The sequence below is a fragment of the Canis lupus genome, chromosome 17 (genome assembly GCF_003254725.2).
Source record: "Canis lupus dingo isolate Sandy chromosome 17, ASM325472v2, whole genome shotgun sequence".
Classification (NCBI taxonomy): Eukaryota; Metazoa; Chordata; class Mammalia; order Carnivora; family Canidae; genus Canis; species Canis lupus.
The window spans coordinates 19,485,610-19,499,348 of record NC_064259.1 but is presented as its reverse complement, the minus strand read 5'-3'; positions in this window follow the sequence as shown (position 1 = coordinate 19,499,348).

The following is a 13,739-nucleotide window of genomic DNA, read 5'->3' as shown; positions in this document are numbered from 1 at the left end:
ATACATATGCCCCTCATCCCTGTTTTCTTTTGCATGTTTAGATTGGATGAGTTTTCTGAGGCTACTACAGGAGGAATTGCATGAGATCACGGGACATAGTATTATTGAGATAACAGGAAATATGTAACAATATCTCTGCCCTTGGTTCCTGGCACTGTTCCTAAGACCCTAGCAATTTCCCAAGTGATAAGACTACTAGGGGCATCTTTTGTTCTATTGAAGTGACTCTGAGTGGGCTCCTGGATGGCTCTTGGATGGACCCCATCACCAGAAAGACCAAGGCATATTAGAAGCTTGAAGTTTACAGCCTCCTACTTCCTCCCATCCTTTAGAGAGGGGAGAGGGGCTGGAAATGGACTTAATCATTGATTATGCCTATGTGAGGAAGTCTCCATAAAGCCTTAGTAGTAAGGGGTTCAGGAGCTTCCAGGTAGGTAAACACTGGAAAGGTGACACACCCCACCGGACAGAGGCTTCTGCTCTCAGGACCCTCCCAGACCTACCCTATGGGTCTCCTCATCTGGCTGTTCACCTGTATTCTTTATCATATCCTTGAATAAACTGGTAGATGTGTTTCCTGAGTTCTGTGAGCCATGGCAGCAAATTAATCCAACCTGAGGAGAGGGTCCTGGGAATCTCCAGTTTGTAGTTAAATCAGATAGAAGTCGTGGGTAATCCAGGGACCTGCTATGTGCAATTGGCATCTGAAGTGGGGTGGGGCCAGTCTTGTGGGATTTAGCCCTTAACCTGTGGGATCTGACTATCTCCAAGTAGACAGTGCTAGAATTGAGTAAAATTGTAGGATACCCTCTGGTGTTGTGGAGGATTCTCTGATGTGGGGGGAAAAACCCATATATTTGTTGATCAGAAATGTCCTGTGTGAGGAGACACACAGCAAAGACATGAGAGAAGGGGCAGCCCCGGTGGCTCAGTGGTTTAGCGCCACCTTTAGTCCAGGTCCTGATCCAGGTCCTGATCCTGGAGACCAGGGATTGAGTCCCACGTTGGGCTCTCTGCATGAAGCCTGCTTCTCCCTCTGCCTGTGTCTCTGCCTCTATCTCTGTGTGTGTCTCTCATGAATAAATAAAATAAAATCTTAAAAAAAAAAAGACATGGGAGAAAAAAAACTGGTGTTTTTTTCTTACACAAAGGGGTGGTAGGTCTGGGTGGTTTTCGGTTTCACATCTGCAGGATCCCCTTTTAATTTATTATGTTGAGAGATTCAATACAATCCTTTCTCTGCAGCCATATCTTTGTGTCTCAAAAAATTACCCCCTTTTAAATCATGGTGTTATTGAGATATAATTCACATACTATACAATTCATTCACTTAATTCATATACAATAGTGGCATCTGAGTTCCTCAGTCAGTTAAGCCTCTGCCTTCAGCTCAGGTCATGATCTCAGGGTCCTGGGATGGAGCCCCACAACGGGCTCTCTGCTCAGTAAGAAGTCTGCTTGTTCCTCTCCCACTGCCTCTTCTCCTCCCTCGCCTTTGTGTGTGTGTACACACGCTCTCTCTTTTAAATAAATAAGTAAGTAAGTAAGTAAGTAAATAAATAAATAAAATCTTTAACAAAAAATAAAGTGTACAATAATACTCAGTTGTGCCACCATCACCACAATTTTATTTATTTTAATTTTAAAAAAGATTTTATTTATTTGAGAGAGAGAGAGAGAGAGAGAAAATGAGCACAAGCAGAGAGGCAGAGGGACAAGCAGACTCCCCACTGAGCTGGGAGCCAGATGTGGGGCTTGATCTTATGTCCCTGAGATCATGACCTGAGCCAAAGTCTGACAGCTGACGGAGCCACCCAGGTACACCTCACTACAATTTTGGAAGATTTTAATTACTCTAAAAGGAACCCCTGTACCCACGAGCAGTTACTCCCCATATCCCCCAACACTCCTAGTCCTAGGTAACCACCCGTCTACTTTGTGTCTGAATGAACGCACCTCTTCTGAACATTGTGCATAATGGAATCACACAGTAGGTAGCTTTTTGTGTCTACCTTTTAATTAGCACGTTTTAAATATTCGTCTGTGTTGTAACATCTATAAGCACTTCGTTTCTTTTTATTGCTGATAATATCCCACTGTACAGGATATGCCACATTTGGTTTATCCATTCATCAGTGGATGGACATTCAGGTTGTTTCCGCTTTTTTTTTTTTAAAGATTTTATTTATTTATTCATGAGAGACACAGAGGGAGAGGCAGAGACACAGGCAGAGGGAGAAGCAGGCTCCATGCAGGGAGCCTGACGTGGGACTCGATCCTGGGATCCCAGGATCATGCCCTGGGCCGAAGGCGGCGTTAAACTACTGAGCCCCCCGGGCTGCCCTGTTTCCAGTTTTTGGCTATCATGGATAATGCTGCTACAGACATTCTTGTAGAAGTTTGGGGATATATACCTGGGAGTAGAATGGCTGAGTCATGTGGTAACTCTTGTTTAAATTTTTACAGAGCTGCAAACTATTTTCCATTCCAACCAGCAGCAAAACACCCTTGAAAAGCAAATATTCGGGGTACCTGAGTGGCTCTGAGGCTGAGCGTCTGCCTTCAACTCAGTCGTGATCCCCGGGTCCTGGGATGAGTCTCACATCAGGCTCCCCGCAGGGGGCCTGCTTCTCCCTCTGCCTTATGTCTCTGCCTCTCTGTGTCTCTTATGAATAAATGAATAAAATCTTAAAAAAGAAAAAAGACCTTACTATAATATAAAGGAGAAATAAATGGGACATAATTGATGCATTTTTTTTAAAAACTTTATTTTTAAAAAAAGATTTTATTTATTTGATAGACAGCTCAAGTGCTGAGGGGCAGGGACAGTGGGAGAGGGAGAAGCAGACCCCGGCTGAGCGGGGAGCCCAACTTGAGGCTGGATCCCAGGAACCTGGGATCATGACCTAAGCCACCCAGATGCCCTGTTGATGCATTTTTAAAAATGTGACTTTGGGGCAGCCCGGGTGGCTCAGTGGTTTAGCGCCGCCTTCAGCCCAGGGCGTGATCCTGGGATCCCAGGATCCCAGAATCAAGTCCCACATCAGGCTCCCTGCATGGAGTCTGCTTCCCCCTCTGCCTGTGTCTCTGCCTCTCTCTCTCTCTCTCATGAATAAGTAAATAAAATTTTTTAAAAATGTGACTTTGGAGTCAGGAGACTGGCCTTCTGGGGTGACTTGGAAACTGGCCCTGGGGGCGGCTCCCCAGCGGGGTCTGCCAAAAGCTCCAGCGCCGTCCCCACTGCAGGCATCAAGAACAACTGTGGGGCGCATGCATGCTTTGAAGTGCATCACTTTCAGCTGGATGTCAAGATTTTAGCCGGTTTGTTAAAAACCAAATCAAACTACCCCCCACCACGTCGGTGCCCCCCCCCTCCCAAAGTGTGCGCGCTAGTGCGGCCCGATGGGCACCCGGGGCCGCGGCCCATCAGGTCACCGTGCACCGGTACTGCCCAGGCCTGGCGTCACCCTCCCAGGGCAACGGAACTTGAGGGCACGGCGGGGGCTCTTTGGGCCTCCATTCCTTTGAGCAGGGCATGAAATGCAAGATGAGCCCAACGGGTGGGGCTCCGGGACAGGGCTGAGCTGAGTGCCCGTAAAAAGGCCACTTCAAGCCCCCTCCACAGCAGCCATTGTTGGATCTGCAGGAAGAGGACAATTCCTGGGCTTCTGAATGCCTCTCCTCTGATGCACTAATGGATGTACATTATCAGTGTCCTTCCTGGCCACCAAGTCACTTTCCTGACTTCAACTCCTGGCTAGAGAACTCTGCATTCTTCTGGAAAAGCAGCTGTCACCCCCAAGGCCTCACAAAGGCATTTCCCCACAAAAGGACCATTATGACCATCGCTGCATCAGAACGGTGGCTGCTGGCATCTGGGCTCTGTCTGGAACTAGTGGCAGCAGGGACATCGTGTAGGAAAGCTTAGTGTGTCCTGTATGTCTGTGACATCTTCAGCAAGACCCCCTCCTCCAGGAAGTCCGCTTTGATTGCACAGGAACAAGCCCTCAGCTTGAAGAAAGGGATAAGAGAGTGGCTCTGAAAGAACATACACCTGGTTCTTTGTGCCCATAGACCTACGTACAGAGTGGGTACGTAGGTCTAATTAAAAAAAAAAAATTTATTTGTTTTTTAAAGCAGGCTCCACACCCAGTGTGGCTTGAACTCACAACCCTGAGATCAAGACCTGAGCTGAGATCAGGACTCACACGCTTCACCAAGTGAACCAGCCAGGTACCCTGGAGTGGGTGACATTTCTAAGGTGGGACTGTAAATATGAAACCCTGTCACACTGAGATTGGGCCTGTATAGAGAAGCAGTTGCAGGGGACTCTACGTGGGGCTGGCCATCTGGAAGCCCCTGGACCCCTCAGTAGCTGCCTGCAGGACTCTGGGCAACAGAAGAGAAGGAGGTTCATCAGGCCAACCCCCGGATTCCTCTGGGATTTGGGGAGGAGAGAACAGAGATTTGACTGGCCCATGGAGGCAACTAGAGCAGAAAAATGAGAAGAGCATGAGAGAGGCCTAAGAGGAGGAGGGACAGAATTTCGCTCCTTAGGCCAGCAGGTTTTGCTGTCCCCATTCTAGGCCATATTCTGCAAAACTAGCTATTTTTACCACAGAGTTTCACTCTAGATATGAGCTTAAAACCACAGAACATCAGGCCTGGATGGGACCGAGGGGGCCATTGACTCCAGGAGCCCCCTCGCTGCCACTGTTTGGAAGAGACAGACCCACGGGTTAGGGGAGGGGGTGCTGGCCCAGGTTTCAAGGCCATCAGCAGCAGAACTGGGGCTGGAGCCCCTGCTTCTTCCTCCACTCTGGACTCTGCCTTGGACCTTAAAGAGGCTGCAAACCAATTCCTGGGGGGCTGGGGTGGGTGGACTCGCTCCTGGGCCCCTCCAGCCTTGTCTCCCCCTCCGCCCCACTTCCTCCCTCCCGCCCCCCCAACCAGATGGAGGCCCAGGCTGCTGCACTAATGCACGCAGGAGTAGATAAAAGCAGTCTCAAGGGTCTCTTCAGGAGGCCCCTTTGGCTGTAATAAAGCAAATTAAAACCCCATTCAAAGGTCAATTGAAATCACTTTCATTCCAATTCTCTGCACAAATTGATTCCTCTTTGCCCTTGGGGTCAAACTGAAGGCCAGCGAAGTGGCCCAGCTGCGGTGCTGAATGGGAAGCACAGAGCAAGGGGCGGCAGCTGGGGATGTGTGGGTGGCAGGGCATAAAGGGGGGGCCGTGGGACCCCTCCCCCTGTGCCATCGGCACACCTCATCGGGGACCCTCTCCACTGTGCTCCAGACTTCAGGGTCCCTTTCTGGAGGCTAGCTCTACGTCTGCCCCCAGCCCCCATCACGCTCCCCTTGGACAACTTCATTTTTTTTCCCCCTTGGAGGAATTCTAATTAGTGCTTCCATTGATAAGACCCTACTGATAGCATTTCTCACACCTGCTTAGGAGTCTCTGAGCTAGGGCTTTGAAAATCCCCAGGGACGCTCAGAGGAGCGTAATTTGCCCAAGGTGGCAGAGCTCACGGTTTTCTCCTCCAAACCTCTGAGGCTTTCAGTATTCCCCAGTATCTCTGAACAATCCCAGGGACTCACTCTCCAGCTGCTTAAACCAGAATCTGGAAACTTCTTTAAACCTTCCCTTTGATAGATGGATAGATAGATACATAGATAGATAAATAAATAAATACCCCCCCACCTTGCTTCACTTCCACATCTGCTCCAAGTCCCGTGGATTCTGACTCCAAAAAGAAGTTGGTTTTTTGCCCTCAGACTGATTCTGCAGACAACAGCCAGAGCCATCTCTTAAAGGAATTCTAGTGGATCCCATTACTCCCTTGCTCAAAACCCAGCACTGGCTTCCTTCTGTTCTTGGCATAGAATCTAAGTCACCATCTAATGACCTTCACAGCCCTCAAGACCTGTCCCCTCAATATCAGAAAGGGAGACAGAACATGAGAGACTCCTAACTCTGGGAAACGAACTTGGGGGGGGTGGAAGGGGAGGTGGGCGGGGGGTGGGGGTGACTGGGTGACGGGCACTGAGGGGGGCACTTGATGGGATGGGCACTGGGTGTTATTCTATATGTTGGCAAATTGAACACTAATAAAAAATAAATTTATTTAAAAAAAAAAAAAGACCTTTCCCCTCAGGTTCCTTCGTTCCAAGAGTTACTCTCTTCCCCTTGCTCCCACTGGAGCAGCTCCTGGAAGGCTCTTATCTTCTCTGCCCCAGGGCTTTTGCATGTCTGTTGATTCTGCTAAGAAGTTTTCCCCTCCTCTCTCCCACGGTTTCCTTCATGGTATTCACCACAGTTTGTAATTATTTATTAATGTGAACATTAGTAATGGGAAGCCTCACTTAAATGGAGTTGGGAGGTTTCAGCAGGGGGAGCTGTACTGCCCTACCAGTCAATTGCAGACCCAACAGGAAGAGATGGACTTGACCTTATCTAGACTTGACTTTGCACAGGACACTCCTCTACTATTCTAGCTGGAGGAAGAGAAGCTTTCCTCATTGCCCAGGGTCACAGCTCCACCAAGGAAAAGCCAGCACATTTCAAACTCCCAGTTGGCTCATGAACAGTATGAATTACTGTTAATTCATAACAGCCGTCCCAACTTACCCCTTTTCACCTTAAAAAGTATGGCTCTCCTATGTTCTGCAGACTTGTCTATGGTTTCCTGCAGCTTGGTTGTTCTGGATTGCAATTCCTTTTTTTTTTAATTCCCAAATAAATCCATCTTTTGCTGGCAAAATAACTGGTAGCATCTGTTTTTAAGGTTAACATTGACTAGTTTATTTGCAGTTTTCCTAAAGCTGAATTCCCCACGAGAGAAGGTCTGTCTAGGCACACATAGGGCTTAAGAACCATTTGTTGAGTGAATGAGTGATAGAAGTAAATCTGGGCACTCCAAGCCAGCACTTTCCCCACCATACCAGGCAGCCTAATAAGCCCTATGTGAGCACCCACTGGGTGCCTGGTTTTGGGCCAAGAGCAGATGGGACAGTAGTTGCTTCAGAGTCAGGGTGTCTCAGCTATTCCCCATCCCCGAGCCTCTCCCTTGTTCTCCCAATCTGCCCCCAGCCCCAGGGCCCCACTAAATCCTGCCCAAATTCTCTCCCCCCAAACTTTGCATCAAGTCAGAGCTAAGGCATGACCATGGCCCTTTAATGGCCCTTCCTCCCAGTCTCTCTCCTTCCCTTGCCCTCCCTTCCCTCCTCCGCTCCTGGGGCAGAGTGTGCCCAAAGCCCTGGTCACCCCATCCACCCTGCTGTAACCTTCTCATGGACCCTCCTTTCTGAAGCATAAGGTTGGTGGGCCTGGGGCCTGTCAGGGTTTTGCTCCCTGGCCTCCCACTGGAGTCTCCTCTTCTCCCAGAGAAATGTGCCCCTCTGCCTCAGCCCCTAAGCTCAGGGCAAGGCACCTTCCTTGTGCGTCCCTCCCCTGTTGGGCTCCCAGCTACCCATCCTTGTTGCTGTCCTCTCAGCTCTTCCCTCTCCCCGGGAGGCCAGCTCTGCACCTGTCTATGTAACGCACTCACACCCTGGTGACATTTTGCTTTTTCAATTAAACCCTTAAAGGTGAAAATCTGGAATGACGAGAGCAGCCCTGGCCCTTTGCCTCCAGCCAGGTGTGGGTGCGTCACCTTGTCCCAGGGTCCTCACACTCAACGTCCCTTAAGGAACCCTCACCTACTCTGTCCAAAGACCCTGTGTCTGCTCCCTCTTCTTTCTGTCCCTCCCACTCTTCTTTCCACTCCAGGCTGGGCTCTCCTGGGCCAGAGCTTCTATAATGATAAGGACAAGGGCTAGCTCTCTACAGGGCTAACTAGCAGCCAGGCTCTGCTCTAAGGTCTTTGCATGTATTATCTTATTTCAGCCACATGATAGCCACATGGGTTAGTACAACCACTTCCCTCATCTCACGGATGGGCCTACTAAGTATGGAGAAGTTGGGAATTTGCTCAGAGGCTCACAGCTCAGCAGTGGTTGAGTGAAGGACCCAGGGAGTCTGTCTGGCTTCAGAGCTGTGCCCTTAACCATGGCACCATATGGGGCCATCCATGTAGCCACACCTACCTTGGACAGGGGGCGTCCTTGGCTCCTTCCTCGACACTGATGCTGCCTCTTTAATATTTCATAAATTTACCTTTGTCTCATCTTCCCCCTCCCTGCTCCCACTCCTGGTTGGACGGGTCTCCAGGCCCTGGAGCAGAGCACTGGACTTCTGATCATCCTTTGCTGTCTCCAGGCTCCCTCCTCTCTGCCACAGAAACCTGGTCCTATTGCTCCTCTGACTCAATCCCAAAATGGTCCTCTACTTCCTCTCCTCCTACTTCTGATTCTCCCAGTATTCTCCCAGTATTCTCCCAGTATTCTCTCTCTCCCTCTACCACATGCACCCAGCATCTCAGGAACATAATCGGATTTCTCCTGCCTTAAGCTCTTCACACATGCTGTTCCCTCTGCCTGGATTGCCTTTTCTTTCTTCATCTTTTTGATCCACTGTATCATGGCTCAGCCCAAGTCAGCATTCACTTCTCTGAGAAGCCCTTACTGACCACCCACTGCCTCTACTTGGCAGAGCAACCTGCCTCCAGATGCATGCTTGGAAGGCCTGAGCTTTGTGTAGGCAGTCCAGCTGCAAGAGATCACATGGCAAGGCTACATAGAGACAGAAAGGGGTGTCTGAGGAGTCCCACCTCTTCTTGTCCTCAGCTGTTTGAGTTTTTCCAGCCCAGGAACCAGTCATGTGAAGGAGTGATTTTAATCATAATAGATGCCAGTCCAAGCTGATGCCAAGTGGGGCAGGGACATGCTGGTCATACTGCAGATTTATAAGCAAAATAAGTGTTGTTTCAAACCACTATGTTTTGGGAGTGGTTTGTAATATAGTGTTAGATAACCAGAACAACCACTACAGACAACACTTTGATATCTTTAATCTTTATCTCAATTCCTATCTCTATTTATACCATTATCTTATTGTATTTCCTTCACTTAACAACACATAGTGGCCATTTTTTATGTCTAGAAATTAATATCTACATTGTTATTTTGAAATGCTTCCAAGTATTCCATTATATGCCTTTAGAATTATACCCTACTATAGATGTTCAGTTTATTTCATTTTATTGCTAACATAAACAATTCATATGAATAGTCTTGAATAGTAATTAGTGTAACTGTTAAGATGATATTCTAAGGATAATTCCCAGGAAATGCTGGGTTCAAAGGTAAAGGCTTTGGTTCAGACAGAAATCCACTCATCTTGCTATAGCTTATCTTACAAGTTTACTTGTGTTTGCATCTCCTTCTCCTCCTTCACTACTGCTGTGGAAGAGGAAGACCTTCCACTGTTCTAAGGTCCAGTTCTTCCTAAATCCCATCTTGTTGATACCAAAGGCTTGGATTATTCAGTTTCTCCCCTCTCCTCTGTAGCATCAATTTCCCCCTCTCCACTAGATTATTCCCATCAGCATGTAGTGATGCCCTAGTATCTTTCTACTCTCTTTATCCTTAACCCTATATTACTCTCCACCACCGCCCCACATTCACCATTAGATTTATAGAAAGAGTTGTTTTTATGCCAGGACTAAAGAAAGAAGTAGATGAATCTACAAAAATAATGAGGAGATTTTATTTTTTTTAAAGTATTTTATTTATTCCTGAGAGAGAGAGAGGCAGAGACCCAGGTAGAGGGAGAAGCAGGCTCCATGCAGTGAGCCCGACATGGGACTTGATCCTGGGTCTCCAGGATCAGGCCCTGGGCTGAAGGCGGCGCTAAACCGCTGAGCCACCAGGGCTGCCCATGAAGAGATTTTAAAACATACATCTATTAGCAACATAAAATAAGATAATAAATAATCAGAAAGGATATAGAATATTTAAGAAACCATAAAATACAATGTTTTGAACTGCGTATGAAACATTAATCAAAACGGGCCAGGGGATTCCTGGGTGGCTCAGTGGTTTAGCGCCTGCCTTCAGCCCAGGGCGTGATCCTGGAGTTCCAGGATCGAATCCCACAACTGGCTTCCTGCATGGAGCCTGCTTCTCCCTCTGCCTGTGTCTCTGCCTCTCTCTCTCTGTGTGTCTTTCATGAATAAATAAATAAAATCTTTAAAAAAAAAAAAACATGGGCCATATGGTCATCTATTGAGCAGCTCCACACATGTACACTAACTTCAAAGGACTGAAATAAAATAGAGCATGGTCTTTGACCACAGGGGAATCAGTCTAAACATTAGTTTCAAAACATAACTAGAAAATCTCCAATGTTTGGAAGTTAAGCAAAACACTTTTTAATAATGCATAGGTCAATCCAGATATCTTAAGGAAAATACGAAGATATTTAAAACTAAATGGAAGTAGAAATACAACATAGCAAAACTTGCAGGATGAAACCAAAGCCATACTTTACTTATTTTTTTAAAGATTTTATTTATTTATTCATGAGAGAGAGAGAGAGAGAGAGAGAGAGAGGCACAGACACAGGCAGAGGGAGAAGCAGGCTCCATGCAGGGAGCCCGACGTGGGACTCGATCCTGGGTCTCCAGGATCACACCCTGGGCTGAAGGCGGCACTAAACCACTAAGCCACCAGGGCTGCCCTAAAGCCATACTTTAAAATAAATTCACAGGAGCCCCTGGGTGGCTCAGTCAGTTAGGTGACCAACTCTCGATCAGGTTGTGATCTCAAGTTGGTGAGATCGGGCCCCATATAGGGCTTCTGTGCTCAGTGCAGAGTCTGCTTGTCCCTCCCCATCCCCCCCCCACTTACACATTCTCTCTCTCTCAAATAAATAAGTACAATCTTATAAAAAATAAGAGAAGAAATTTATAGCTGCAAATACATATATCAAGAAGAATAAAGGTTGAATATCAATTATCGAAGTAAAAGCATTCATTTAGTGTCTAACTCAAGAGGATAAAAAGGAGGGGCACCTAGGTGGCTCAGTTGGTTGAATGTTACTCTTTCTAAAACCTTTTTTTTTTTTTTTTTCAGGGAGAGAGAGAGAGAGAGAGAGCACGTGGGGTGGGGAGGGGCAGAGGGAGATACAGAGAGAATCTTAGCAGGCTCCATGCTCAGCGAGGAGCCAATGTGGGGCTCAATCTCATGACCCTGAGACCAAGACCTGAACTGAAATCAACAGTCAGATGCCTAACTAACTGAGCCACCCAGCACCCTAAGCCTTCAACTCTTGATCTCAGCTCAGCTCAGGTCTCTCTCTCTTTTTTTTAAAGATTTATTTATTTATGATAGACATAGAGAGAGGGGCAGAGACAGGAGGGAGAAGCAGGCTCCATACCGGGAGCCTGACGTGGGACTCGATCCCGGGACTCCAGGATCGCGCCCTGGGCCAAAGGCAGGCGCTAAACCGCTGAGCCACCCAGGGATCCCCTCAGCTCAGGTCTTGATCTCAGTGTTGTGAGTTCAAGCCCCATGTTGGGCTCCATAATGTGTGTTGAGCCTACTTAAAAAAAAAAAAAAAGATAAAAGAAGAATAGATAATTAGGAATTAGGAAGCAAAAAATAATAACTGGAAATTTCAGAAGTAGATAAAAGTGTACATGCAATAGAGAAAATCAATGAAACTAAAATTGATTCTTTAAAAACACTAATAAAATTGAATAACTCCTAAGAAACTAATCAAGAGGAAAGGAGAGATGACATAAATTACCAACATCAGAGATAAAAAGGGACCATAATTATAGATTCCATAGATGCTAAGAGGATAATAAGAAGATATAATAAACAATTTTAAGCCAATTAACTTAATTTAATTAATTAAATAAATAAAAAAATTGGGCAGCCCGATGGCTCAGCGGTTTAGCGCTGCCTTTGGCCCAGGGCCTGATCCTGGAGACCCAGGATCAAGTCCGGCATCGGGCTCCCTGCATGGAGCCTGCTTCTCCCTCTGCCTGTGTCTCTGCCTCTCTCTCTGTCTCTGTGTTTCTCATGAATAAATAAATGAAATATTTTTAAAAAATAATTAATTAAAGATTTTAGATGAAATGGATACATTGTTAGAAATATGCACCTTGGGGCAGCCCGGGGCGCTCAGCGGTTTAGCGCCACCTTCAGTCCAGGGTGTGATCCTGGAGACCCGGGATTGAGTCCCACGTCAGGCTCCCTGCATGGAGTGGGCTTCTCCCTCTGCCTCTCTCTCTCTCTTTCTCCCCCTCCGTGTGTGTGTCTCTCTGAATAAATAAATAAATCTTTTTAAAAAAATATGCACCTTACTCAAATTGACACAAGAAGAATAGATTATTAGAATAGTGCTAATCAAGTGATTGAAACTGATTAAAAGCCACTCAACAAATAAACAAATGTGGTATCACTGACGAATTATCTCAAACATTTAGGGAAGAGATAAATATCATTGTATATGAATTGTACCAAATTATTAAACTAGAGGAGTTGGGGGATAGAGATTTCCAGCTTGTTTTCTGAGGACAGCCTAATTTTGACACCAAAATCTAAGAAGAATTCTATAAGAAAGGAAAATTACAGGCTAATGTCATAAACACAGATACAACATCTTAAATAAAAGATTAGAAAATTGAACTCAGTGTTACATAATGATAACATATCATAATAAATTAGGCTCAATCCAGTAATACATGGTAGGTGTAACACTAAAAATCAACAATGCTATTCACCACATTATCCCAGTAAAGGGGAAAAATCATATTATCACCTGACACTATTCATTCTATATTCCATTAAGAAAATGTCATTATAAGAAATCTCTCAAGAAGATGTAAAACATCAGACTGGGGAAAAAGCAATAAAGTATCTGACTAAGGAAAAAGTCTCTTAAGGAAATAATATTGGAGGGGGACCTGGGTGGCTCAGTGGTTGAGCGTCTGCCTTTGGCTCAGGTCATAATCCTGGGGTCCTGGGATGGAGTCCTGCATCGGGCTCCCTGCAGGGAGCTTGCTTCTCCCTCTGCCTGTGTCTCTGCCACTCTCTCTGTGTCTCTCATGAATAAATAAAATAAATAGAACTTAAAAAAAAAAAGGAAAAAGGAATGTTGTGGATGGTTGAAGTGCCAGGATGTAAGATGGACAGGTGGGAAGTGACCCTTGAGACTCAGGGCAAGGTCAAGTGATAAACAATCTTGTTTACTGTTTAGGAGTTTAGATTTCTCCTGTATCCCAAAAGGAAAGGATTGTGGACTATAAAGCCAATGTCACCAACCAAGAATTCTCACAGGAGTGTTGGAGTCCGAAAGAACATCTGACTGGGAATAAAGAAAGCTGCAATTGGCAGACTAAAATGAGCGCATAAATAAATAAACAAACAAACAAACAAATAAATAAATAAAACAAGCACCTTGATCTGAAGTTCAGTTTTGTTCTAACACTCCCTCCCACCCCCGCCCCTCACAATTTGTTTCTTCTTTACTCCAGGTTAAGGTAGACCATAGGGAAAGTACTTCAGCTGTTCTCCATAGAGCACCCCATTCCCCTCCCCATTAGTAGTAGAAGGTTAACAGCACCTTTTCCTTGGGGTCTGGAGCACAGGAAGGAGCCTGCTCTGGCCTAGGCCCCAGGAGCGGCAGTGCAACTTGCCTTCACACCTCCAAGAAGGCAACCTTCCCTGGGCCTCAGGTGAGTGACCCCTGACCTTTTCTGCTCCCCTCCCTACCTCCCTGGTTCCCACCAACCTACTCTGCTAACCTGAGGCAGAGGGATTGTGATTCCCCATGACATCTTCACCAC